At 40.0% G+C, this 12,781-nt stretch overlaps 1 non-coding gene across 1 annotated transcript; it reads right to left on the reverse strand.

Moving 5' to 3' along the window:
* Nucleotides 1-805: 805 nt before the first annotated feature.
* On the reverse strand, nt 806-936 carry LOC129521277 (small nucleolar RNA SNORA24). The gene has a single exon (XR_008666792.1). It is a non-coding gene; the product is annotated as a small nucleolar RNA SNORA24 (small nucleolar RNA).
* Between the last annotated feature and the right edge of the window lie 11,845 nt (nt 937-12,781).

A 12,781-nucleotide genomic window follows, 5' to 3' on the forward strand; every position in this document is an offset into this window, starting at 1 on the left:
TCTGTTGCTATTTGTAGCTACCTTTCCACTTCCATATCATTTAGTCGGAGAACAGGATTCTCCAGATGAATCAAGCATTTTATTTAATTGTAGCAAGCAGAGAAGCGCCCACTTATCCTCTACTTAAATGCCATACTTACACTATAATATTCAGGCCTATATTGAAAACCACCCTGATGGTTTCCAAAACATTATTCGCCACTGGATATCCAAGCTGTTGTGATTTAAATTCACGATTGACAGTACACCACAGGAACTCTGAAGTCAACAGGACTTTACTGACCTCACCTTGAACTGGAGGATTATCACCTTGGATTATCTGCAAGACAAAACCAGCTTTATCAAACTCCGTGTACTTACATCACAGGGTTGAGAGTTAGCAACCACTGATTACTTGCTTTCGTTGGCAATTTACGCTTTCAAATTAAAGTCACAGCGAAATGGGCTAACCTGGCCTTCCAATTCCTTAGCACTAAGGGTTTCAGGCTAACAACGAAACATTAATTTAAAAAGGACTCACGGGGCAGCCCAGGTGGCTCAGCGGTTTAGCGCCGCCTTCGGCCCAGGGCCTGATCCTGGGAACCCGGGATCGAGTCCCATGTCGGGCTCCCTGCGTGGAGCCTGCTTCTCCCTGTCTGGGTCGTTAAGTAAATGAATAAAATCTTTAAAATCAATAGAAAAAAGGGCGCACGTACCTTGTCACGTTTTCTACCATCCATCGGATCAGCTCAGCCTCCTAGGAACATTTGAACAATAGTTAGATGCGTGTCCCGTAACCCAGCAGCCTCTACGTTTCCCAAGTGAAGAATGTTACTTGTGCAAGTCAGAATCTGATACCAATTAAATGGTGACAGCTTTGCCAATAAACAAGAATATGCTCTTCCATGGCTAGGAAGGGAGACTGCCACAGCTGACAGGTCCCAAAGATACATGGAGGTTCACAATCCCACACCGGACGAGCAAGCACAACTACGGCCACTACTCACCTTCTTGATCCGAATGGGGGTAGTACCGGGCCGCAAGGTTACCAGGCCGGCTGCGGCGAGATTCAAGATGGCCACCGGACACCGACGGCGGAATTCACGACCTCCGCCGGAGTAGGTACGTGCCACGAACCTTTGCCCGAGGGCCCAGGCCCCGGCACCCAGGGCTGCACGTGGCCGCCTCGCGACCTAAGAAACCCCTGCGTCCCCTCAGGTTTTCCAACTTTAGAGGTTTCCAAAGGTGACGCGGCCCTACCATTACAGGACTCTTGAAACTCCTGCATTTTAACTAAGCCAAAGTTCGGCCTCCGTTATCACCTCAGCGCACGACACACGGTGGCATAGTTTAGCCACTCACGCGGAGCCCGACGCTTCCCGGACGTAAAAAGGCCGAGGCCGCGGGCGCACGCTCTCTTATAGAGCGGATGACGCTTTTCCGGGGAAGCGCCGCGAGGGGCGGGGCCCACGCGATTTGCCCCTCTGCTCCGCCCCTCCCAGCCCCTCCGCGGTTCCACCCCTTCCGCATGGCCCCTCCCACCTCTCGGAGTTTGCACCGCCTCCCCCCGCCCATCCTGGGGACTGGCCCGCTCACCAGCCTGGCGCACGCGCAAACGGGAGGAGTGAGAAGGCTCTCGCGAGACCAGGAAATCCCGCCGTTGGAGCTGTCCGGCTGACCGGGCGGGAAGGTGAAAAGTTTTTGTTTCCTGTTTAGGGTAGTTACTTTTGACGTTGCTATAGTTACCGGAACACCCAGTTACGTAGTTCTCCGCCTCTAAAACTTTAGGTAGGTCAATATATATGGAACCCGCTGATTTTTTTGGTCTATTAATGAACTGTCGTGGTCTTCCGTGTTGCGCTGGAATCGCCGGTCCTGAAGCGCAGGTATCCCTGATCTGGAATCAGTTGTGGTTTTTTTTTTTTTTTTTTTTGGTTTGTTTTTCATTTTTCGTTTTTGTTCTTTTTTTTTTTTTTTTCTGGTTGAATCTCTTAGGAGTCTTTACACTCATTACTGAAAGCCTCACCGAAACACAAGTTTATAAAAGGAAAGGACATTAGCCTGAAGAACGTATGGGAAACCCATTGCCGTGTGCCCCTCCGCATTTCTTTTTTTAAAGATTTCATTCATTCATTCATTCATTCATTCATTCATTCACGAAAGACACAGAGAGAGGCAGAGTTAGAAGCAGGCTCCATGCAGGAGCCCGATGGGCTGAGGGCGGGCGCTGGACCTCTGGGCCGCCCGGGATCCCCGCTCCTCGTTTCCCGTGTTGCAGACTGACCCGCAGCGCCTCTGGGCGCAGCTGGGCTCCCTTGACTTGAAAGCGGGCGCCTGGCTCTTACCTCCCTGCTGTACATTCTTTGAGGGAGCAGCAATTAAAGAAATAACTACCCCTTGTAAAGTTAAAAATGTTTAGGAATACTGGTGGTCCTAGATATGTGCTTATTAATTGCCATTACCTTTTTTTCCTGAGTTCCCTGTGTTGTTGTCCTCTGGTATGAAGCAAAAGGGAGGCTCCAAGCGACGTTTTTACTTAGTAGTGGACGCATTTGGGAAGATGCGTTGCCACAGTTGCTGTCACGAAAAAATGGTTAAAGCGCCCCAGCAGAGATCTACAGGCTCTTCACAAAATCCCTACGTATATTTCTGGGGGAAAGAATTTAATTAGCGCAAACATTGCTTTTGTGGTTAGGGTTGGAAAGACAAGTTTTTTGGAAATTTAATTCGAAAGAACTAACGTTTCTGAGGCTCACCTCTCACCCCATGTTTTTCTTACCTCATCTTGCTTTATCTCACTGAGGTATGAACGAATTAGGGGCAGAGGGGGTGAGGCAGGGAAAGATAAGGGAAAGGCCCCAGAGTCAGGCTCCTACCCACCCCACGAAAACAGAGATAAGGCAGGAAAAACAAATAATAAACCTGGCTCTCTAGCTCCAAAATGTTAGGGAGGATTCCCCCTTTAATGGCTACTAAGTAATCACAGAAATCCCAGATGTATAGAATTGTTATGGAGGAGATACTAACCAGAGAGATGGGAACACCTTATTGTAATAAACATGAGTTTTATAAACATCTTGTTTATTATAAGTCCACCATGTTTGTTCTAAATATACACATATTTATGAGTCCATCCTGATGTTGATAAGAAATTTACCAAGTTCCCTGGTCAGTTTCCTATAAAAGACAGTCCCTACAAGCCGTCAGTGGCAACCCTGTGGGGACCCCTCTCACTTTTGAGAGCTTTCTCAAGTAATAAACTTCTATTGCTTTGCTTGCTCTCTGCTGTCAGTGCGATTCATTCTTCCACTCCCTGAGACAAGAACCCAGCTCTTCCGTAGCGTCACTAATGAACAGAAGGTACTAGGCAGTAACAAAGTTTAAGTACCAAATCGCAGTGGAGAGTTCTGCCAAATTAGATTTCATTTAGAATCTCTAAATTACCTGTATTACAAAATGCCACAGATTGGGTGGCTCACACAACAGAAATTTATTTTCTCACTATTGTGGAGCCTAGGAGTCTGAGATCAAGGTGTCCATACGTTTGTTTTCAGGCCTTCTGTGGCCTGTAGATGACTCTTTTCTTGTATCTTCACATCCTTTACCCTCTCTACCTGTCTGTATCCCAATCTCCTCTTAAAAGAACGCGAGTCATACTGGATTAGGACCTATGCTAATGACCCTACTTAATTGCCACTTTTTAAAGATCTTGTCTCCAAATACCACTAAATTCTGAGATATTAGTGGTTAGGGCTGAACATATGAATTTTGGGGGGACACAATCCAGCCCATGCCAGCATCCACTTATGCTAAGCTATAAAGACATATTGAAGATTTTTTTTCATATTGAAGATTTTTAAATGACTGTTTCCTTTGGGCTATGGGGTTAAAACATCTGAAAGAGAGAGAAAGAGAATGTGCGCTCTTAAGGGTGCTTCTGCTCCCATATTTTATTCTTTGCTCCATCTGGTATTTCTTCTCATCTAATTTTTTCTTCCTTTCTTTAAAATTGAGGTATAATTGACATATTAGTGTCAGGTATACAACATAATGATTTGATATTTGTGTATGTTGGTAAGTAATCTCATTACATCTAGTAAACCTCTATCCCCATACATAGTTATGAAATTTTTTTTTTTTGTCTTGAGGACTCTTTTTCTTAAAGATTTTATTTATTTTTTCATGAGACACACACACACACACAAACACACACACGCACACGCACAGGCAGAGAGAGAAGCAGGCTCCATGCAGGGAGCCCGACGTGAGACTCAGTCCTGGGACTCCAGGATCATACCCTGGGCCAAAGGCAGACACTCAACTGCTGAGCTACCCAGGCGTCCCTGTGCTGAGTACTCTTAAAATTTACTCTCTAAGGGACAATTAGCTGGCTCAGTTGGTGGAGGGTGACTCTTGATCTCATGGTTGTAAATTTGAGCCCCATGTTGGGTGTAGAGATTACTTTAAAATCCTAAAAAAAGATTTACTTTCTTAGCAACTTTAAAATATGGAAAAGTATTATTAAGTATACTCACCATGTTATACATTACATTCCCCTGACTTACTTATTATATAACTAGAATTTTGTACCTTTTGACCCCTTTCACCCATTTTAGCTATCCCTTCAATCTACCTCCTCTGGCAACCACCAATCTGTTCTCTGTATCATTTAACTTAGTGTTCTTTTGTTTTTGTTTTTAGATTCTGCACATAGATGAGATCATATGATATTTGTCTTTCTCTGACTTATTTCACTTAATACCTTAAGGGTCTATCCATAATGTCACAGATGGCAAGGTTTCATTCTTTTTTTATGAATAATATTCTATTACATGTACATTTGACATACTAAATATTTTTGATTTATTTATTTTGAGAAAGAGCATGTGCATGAGCAGTAGGGAGGGATAGAAGGAAAGGGTGAAGGAGAAGCAGACTCCTCACTGAGGGTGGAGCCCTATGTGGGGCTTGATCCTAGGACCCTGAGATCATGACCTGAGCCGAAGGCAGATGCTCAACTGACTGAGCCACCCAGGTGCCCCTACATCTGACATCTTTATCCATTCATCCATTGATACATATTTGTTTCCATATCTTGGCTGTTGAAAATAATGCTGCAGTGAATATGAGGATGCATAAATCTTTTGAATTAGTGTTTTTATTTTTCTCAGATAAATACCCAGAAGTAGAATTACTGGATCATATGTAATTCTATTTTTGATTTTTGAGGAAACTCCTTGCTTTTTTCTACAGTGGCTGGATGAATTTATATTCTTATCAACAGTGCACAAGGGTTTTCTTTTCTCTACATCCTCACCAACACTTGTTATTTCTTATGTGTTTGTTTGTTTTGATACTAGCCATTCTGACTGGGGTGAGATGATATCTCATTGTCATTTTGATTTGCATTTCCCTGATTATTAGTGACATTGGGGGTCTTTTCAGTGTCTGTTGGCTATCTGTATGTCTTCATTGGAAAATGTCTATTCACATCCCCTGCCTATTTTTTATTTTTTATTATTTTTATTTTATTTTATTTTTTATGATAGTCACACACACACACACACACACACAGAGAGGCAGAGACACAGGCAGAGGGATAGGCAGGCTCCATGCACCGGGAGCCCGACGTGGGATTCGATCCATCCCGGGTCTCCAGGATCGCGCCCTGGGCCAAAGGCAGGCGCCAAACCACTGCGCCACCCAGGGATCCCCCCTGCCTATTTTTTAATTGGGTTGTTCCGCGTTTTGCTATTGAGTTGTATGAATTCTTTATGTATTTTGGATATTAACCCCTTATTACACATATGATTTACACATACTCTCTCCCATTTGGTGGGTTGACTTTCCATTTTCTTTCTTTCTTTCTTTTTTTTAATATTTATTTATTTACTCAGAGAGAGAGAGAGAGAGAGAGAAAGGCAGAGACACAGGCAGAGGGAGAAGCAGGCTCCACGCAGGAAGCCCGACGTGGGACTCGATCCCGGGTCTCCAGGATCACACCCCAGGCTGCAGGAGGCGCCAAACCTCTGGGCCACCGGGGCTGCCCGACTTTCCATTTTTTTGAAAATTTCCTTTGCTATGAAGAAGCTTTTTAGTTTGATGTAGTCTCACTAGCTTATTCTCACTTTTGTTGCCTTTGCTTTTGGAGTCAGAACCAATGTCAGTGCCTCTGTTTTTTCCTAGGAATTTTATGGTTTCAGGCTTACATTCAAGTCTTTAATCCATTTTTTAGTTCATTTCTGTGTATTTTAAGAAAATATTCCAGTTTCGTTCTTTTGCATGTGGCTGTCAAGTTTTCCAGCACTATTCATTGAAGAGATTGTCCTTTTCCATTGTATATTCTTGGCTCCTTTGTTGTAAATTAATTGACCATATATGCATGGGTTTATTTCTGGGCTCTCTATTCTGTTCCATTGATCAATGTGTCTGTTTTTTTTTTTAAGATTTATTTATTTATTGGGGGGGAGGGGCAAAGGAACAGGGAGAGAGAGAATCTCAAGCAGACTTCTGCTGAGCACAGAGCCTAAAGCCAGGCTCCATCTCATGACCCTGAGATCATGACCTAAGCTGAAGTCAAGAGTTGGACACTTAATTGATTAAGCCACACAGGCAGTTCTCACTGTGTCTTTTTATGCCAGTATCATACTATAGCTTTGCAATATTACCAACCACGAAGCATGATGTCTCCAGTTTTGTTCTTTTTTTCAAAATTACTTTGACTATTTGGATCTTTTGTAAATCCAAATACAAATTTTAGCATTGTTTGCTTTATTTCTGTGAAAAATGCATTGGAATTTTGACAGGGATTGTATTGACTCTGTGGATTGCACAGTAGGAACATTTAAACAATATTCTTCCAATCAATGAGTGCAGAATTTCTTTCCATTTATTTGTATCATCTTCAATTTCTTTTATCAGTGGTTATAATTTTCAGTATATGGGTTTTTCAATTTTTAGTGTGTTTCTGTATGAATTAAAGTACTAGTTATTTATTGTTTTGTTTCAGATTAACCTAAGCATCGTGGATTAAAACAATAAGCATTTATTATCTCACACAAATTTTGTGGATCAGGATCCAAAAGCAGCCTATCTTAGTGTGTTGCATGAGGTTGCAGTCAGGATATTGACTGAGGCTGCAGTATCATCTTCCAAGGTGGCTCACTTACCTGCTTGGCAAGTTAATGTTAATTGTTGGTAGGAGGTCTCATCCTCAGGTTGTGGATCTCCATTAGGCTGCTGCAGAGATGTCCTCATGATATGGCAGCTGGCTTCTCCCAAAGTGAGTGATCCAAGAGAGGAAGTACCAATGATTTTATGACCTAGTCTGAGAAGTTACATGCTATCACTTGTTAGAACCAAGTTATTAATTCCAGCTCACACAAAAAGGGAGAGAAATTAAACTCCATCTCTTAAAGGAGGGAATGTAAAAATTTGTTGACACAAGTTAAAACTGCCACATTAAGAATGGGTGAGGTTATGTTGCAGTTAATAAACAGTCTACAATCTTTGGTGCTTAAAACAACAAGTGTTTCCTGTCATGTTCTTGTTCAAAGATTTTCTACTATATGCTGGACCCTGTTCTTGGTGCTGGGGCAGGAACAATAAACAGACAAAAATTCTTACTCATGGAGTTTATGTTTTAGTGGCACAAAATTGACATAAATAAGAGTATTAGAGTTATATCAGAGGAGTACAACTACTAGGATATCAATATCAATACTGATATTTCTAGTGTAAGGTCAACCAAAGCTGTCAAAAGGAGGAAGCAAGGAAAAATGGCAACTGCAAGGATGAACTGAAATCCATGAAAATAAAGTGGAATCTGCATTCATTTTCCCCTAGTTCCAAGGATTCAACTTAGATGATAGAGGAGGTCTGCAGGAGGAACTGGTCCTTTGTCACAGACCCACAAGTTGCAGAGGTTGAAAAGGGCAGGAGTTGAAGAAGGTACAGACCTGGCTGCAGCCCCACACCAACAAAATGAGCTAGCAGATTAGGTGAGAATTTGCATAATCTGCAACATTGCCTTATGCCCTGTACTGACCTAAGTGTGAAAGTATATGATTGCTGTTTCACTTTCAACTACTATGCAAAATATCTCTTGTGGCCATACTAACCTGTAACTATTCAGGCGAGGAAATGGAACTGTAATATTAGGTTAGCTAAATTGACAAAATAGAAATCAACCACAATAAGTAAATTATATGAAAATTTAAAGTCAGTGCAATAGAGAAAAATAAAGGCTGGGATGAGAAATGTTTGCAGTGAGGATAGGAATTATAATTTAAAAAAACATTCAGGGTAGATCTTGAGATGGTGACTTTAGGTCAAACAAAAAGACTTAAGGTGAAGGAATGAAACGTGCTGATATCTAGAAGAATATATATATATATTTTTAGAAATTTATTCACTTAGAGAGAGAGAGACAGCATGAGCAGGGGGAGGGACAGAAGGAGAGAGAGAGGGAGAGAGAGACTCTCAAGCAGACTCCATGCTGACCTGGGGCTTGATTCAACCCTGAGATCACCACCTGAATGGAAGCCAAGCATCAGGCGCCCCTAGAAGAAGAATATTCTAAGTCTCCAATGCTTCCTGAGTGGCACCATAGCTGCTGTGGTAGACAGCCTTTTCTAAGATTCCCAATGATTCCCACATCATATTATTCCCTCCTTTATGTAATTCCCTTGCCTTAAGTGGCAAAGTGATGAGATCTCACTTCTGAGATTGTTATAAAAGACTCTTCTTTTTTGCTACCATTGCTTCTCTTGTCTTTTTGGATTGCCTGTTGTGATGAAGCAAGCTGCTATATTAGAGTGGCCTATGTGGCAAGGAACAGAGGGTGGTCTCTGGCCAACATGGAGTAAGGAACTGAGGCTGTCAGATCAATAGCCCCTGAGGAACTGAATCTTAACAACAGCCATGTAAGTGAGATTGGATCTTTAACCATTTGAGCCTTGAGATGACTACAGCCCCAGATGTTGATTGTAGTCTGTGAAAGACACTGAAGCAGAGAATCCAGATAAACCAGATAATATTGTTTTAAGTGAGTACATTTAAGAATTGTTTGTTATTCAGCAATTGATAACTCATATACGTGGCATGTTCAAGGAATAAAAAGGAGACCAGTTTGGCTGAAGTGGGGTAACCAAATAGCAAGTGAAGTTAGAAAGGTGATAGGTTTCCTAGGGTTTTTTGCATCATTTAATGATTTTGAGTTTTTGTTTGTTTGTTTTTTGGAGTGAACTTGGTAGCTTTTGGAGAGTTTGGAGGAGAGGAGTGATATGATCTGACTTAGGATTTACATGTTTCTTCTCAAAGCACTATTGAGAAGACACACAGTGTCTAGGGATCGTGTTTGAGTAGGGAAACCAGTTAGGCTAGTATGGTCATATAGATGAGAGAATGGTGATGAGAATGATCCCAGTAGAGGAAATGAATGATTCAATTCTCAATATATTTTTATGATAGAGCTTATGGAATTTGATGATTGGGTATAGGTTGTAAGAGAAATGGATATAGAATATGAGAAAAATAGCTCAAAGATTTTTTTTTTATTATTTGCTGAGATGGTGATGACTTCAAGAGTACGTTTTGGGGAAGTAATACTCAGGAACACAGTTTTGTACATGTTAAGTTTGAGATATCTTTTAGACATTTGAGTAGAATTTTTGACTAGGGAATTTAATATGGAGTGTGGAGTTAATATGGAGTTCTGGGGAGAGGTCTGGGCTGAGAGCTGTCCAAGTGTAGAAGGCACTTAATGCCATGAGATTGGATACTAATAACAAGGGAGTAAAGGATACATAGAAAATGAGATCAAAGACTGAGTCCTTATGCCTTCTTAACATTTATCTACCAGGAAAAGAAGCAGGAACCAGCAAAGGATATTGAGAAGTTAGGTAAGGAGGAAAGCCATTGGAGTGTGGTATCCTGAAGTCAAGGAGAAAGTTTTTCAAATAAGAGAGAGTGATCAACTGTTCATGGTACAAGTAAAAGGGAAGTTGAGCAATGACTATTGGATTTAGTAATATGGAGGTCATTTAGGACCTTGGTGAGAACAGTTTCACAGAGAATGGAAAGGGAATTGGAGACTATGGATTTAGTTAACCCATTTGCAGTTATGCTAGAAAATGGACGAGAAATGGGGGAGTATCTAGAGAGGGATATGGGATGAAGAGTGGATTATTATTTTTTTTTTCCTGGAAGTGTCACAATTCCAGATTTCAATATACTACAAAGCTATAGTAATCAAAGCAGTATGGTACTGGCACAAAAATAGACATATAGCTCAATAAAACAGAACAGAGAGTCCAGAAGTAAACTCACACTTTTATGGTCAATTAACCTTATACAAAGGAAGCAAGATACACAATGGGAAAGATAGTCTCTTCAACAAATGATGCTGGGAATATGAGACTACTTTCTTACACCATACACAAAAATAAATTCAAAATGGATTAAAGACCTAAATGTGAGTGAGACCTGAAACCATAAAGCTTCTAGAAGAAAACATAGATAGTAATTTTTTTGACCATAGAAACATTTTTTGTGAGTATATCTCCTCTGGCAAGGGAAACAAAAGCAAAATACAACTGGTGGGACTAACCTAAAATATGAAAGGAACCTAAGTGTTTCATCAATAGATAAATGGATAAAGAAGAGGTGATATATATATCATGGAGTATTACTCAGCTCTCAAGAAGAATGAAATCTTGCCATTACCATGGATTAACATGGATAGATCTAGAGGGTATAATGCCAAGTGCACTGAGTCAGACAGAGGAAGGAAAATACTATATGATTTCACTCATACATGGGGTTTAAGAAATGAAACAAGCAAACAAAGAAAAAAGAGACAAACAGAAAAACAGACTCTTAAATACAGAAAACAAACTGATGGTTGCCAGATGGGAGGTAGGTGGAGGGATGGGTGAAATAAATAAAGGGTATTAAGAGTACATTTATCTTGACGTGCATTGAGAAATGTATACAATTGCTTAGTCATTATATCGTACATCTGAAACTAATATTTCATTGTATGTTAATTATCCTTGAGTTTTAAACAAAGGAAAAAGATAAGTGGATTATTTTTTAAGCACAGGATGATGTAAAGCATGTTTATATTCTGATGGGAAAGTTCCAGTGGAAATGGAAAATTGGTGGTGCAGGAGAGGTTTGGTGAATTTCTTAAGCAATTGTTTGTGGGATCTTGTGCACAAAGTAGGATTTGGCCTATGATGGTGGTTCAAGCAATTCATTTACAGAAACAGGATTATATGGGCATAGATGCTGGTAGGTGAGTGATGTGGTGGTCTGAACTTTTGAATATTCTTTTTTATTAATATCTAGTAATAGAAAGCAAGGTCATCAACTAAGAAGTTGGAGGAGGGAGTATGGGATATTTGAGGAGAGAGGTGAAGGTATAATTAGGAGATGGTGTAAGTAGACTTGCTGTAGGATTCCTGGGCCACATTCGGGACCCACTTGAATTCTTGTAATGAATTTAAGTTCATTTAAATTAAAATATTAGCATGACTGTATATTTTCTCTACAAAGCATGGCTGCATAAGTATACGTGTAAAGCTAAGAGTTGGAACTAAGGTTGGGGTTTGACAAGAAAGTAAACAAAGTGTAGCCGTTCTGACTGGGCAGAGGGAGAAGGAGAGAAAGAATCTCAAGCACGCTCAGAGCTGAGCATAGAGCCTGACTGACACAGGGCTGGATCTCATGACCCTTACATCATGACCTGAGCCAAAATCAAGAGTCACATGTTTAACCAATTGAGCCACCCAGGCATCCCTCAGATACTAAATTTTTATGATCTGTCATCCATAAAAATTATAAATATCTATGTTAGTGAAAAGATAAGCTTATGTTTATGTAAACTTAATGAAATAAAAATTATAAGAAGCAACCATTTTTAAAAAGTACCACTAGGTGGCTCTGTTACCCTATTATTTAGGTCTGTGTTGAAGGTTTTAACTTCAACACATTCATTTATTATTGTGCATAAATGTATAAGTGAATGTGTAGATAATAGCATGAAAATGTCATCACATATAATGGATTCTATCAAGCTACCCTCTGGACTCTAGTTTTGTATAATATTCAGAGTAAATATTGAAAACTTAGATTCTACTAGAAAGGAACAACTTTCCCCTAGATGCAGATTCTAAGAATATGATTGAATACCACAGACCTTTTTTATATATTTGACCTTGATGTATAAGTTTTTAAAAATACTGAATTAATCGAGTAAAGGTTTAATTCATTTCCTATTGTCTGAAGTATTTAAGTTGTTACATATTTTAATGTGGTATGTATCAAAGTAGACATTGATTTTGTTGGAATAAAATATTTCTGCCCAATCTACCAGAGGACACGGATATAATCATATTCATCTTAGCTATAGAAGTATTTGATTCATGGTATATGTTCAATGAATGTTTGTTGAATGAGGTAGCTGGCATGATAAAAGTGAAAAAATTTCTGGGAAAGGAAAAATGAATTGTGATAGTATATTAAAGAAAAAATAAGCTAGTATATTAAAGCAAAAATGACAAGTGTTTTTGGCCATGGGCACCTCTTACCTCAGTCTTTGCCAAAAAGTTTAAAAATTTTTGCCAAAATATTTTCACCTTCACACGGGGATATATTTTAAATCTTATAATAGAAATAATTTTAAATCTTATAATGGAAATCATTTCACAGAGAAAATTTTATGACAAACTGAAACTGATCTTATAGGTCAATATTTGTAATTGTAATAGATCTTCACCACCTTCACAATCTTGGTATT

The sequence above is a fragment of the Nyctereutes procyonoides genome, unplaced genomic scaffold (assembly GCF_905146905.1).
Source record: "Nyctereutes procyonoides isolate TBG_1078 unplaced genomic scaffold, NYPRO_anot_genome, whole genome shotgun sequence".
NCBI classification, from domain to species: Eukaryota; Metazoa; Chordata; class Mammalia; order Carnivora; family Canidae; genus Nyctereutes; species Nyctereutes procyonoides.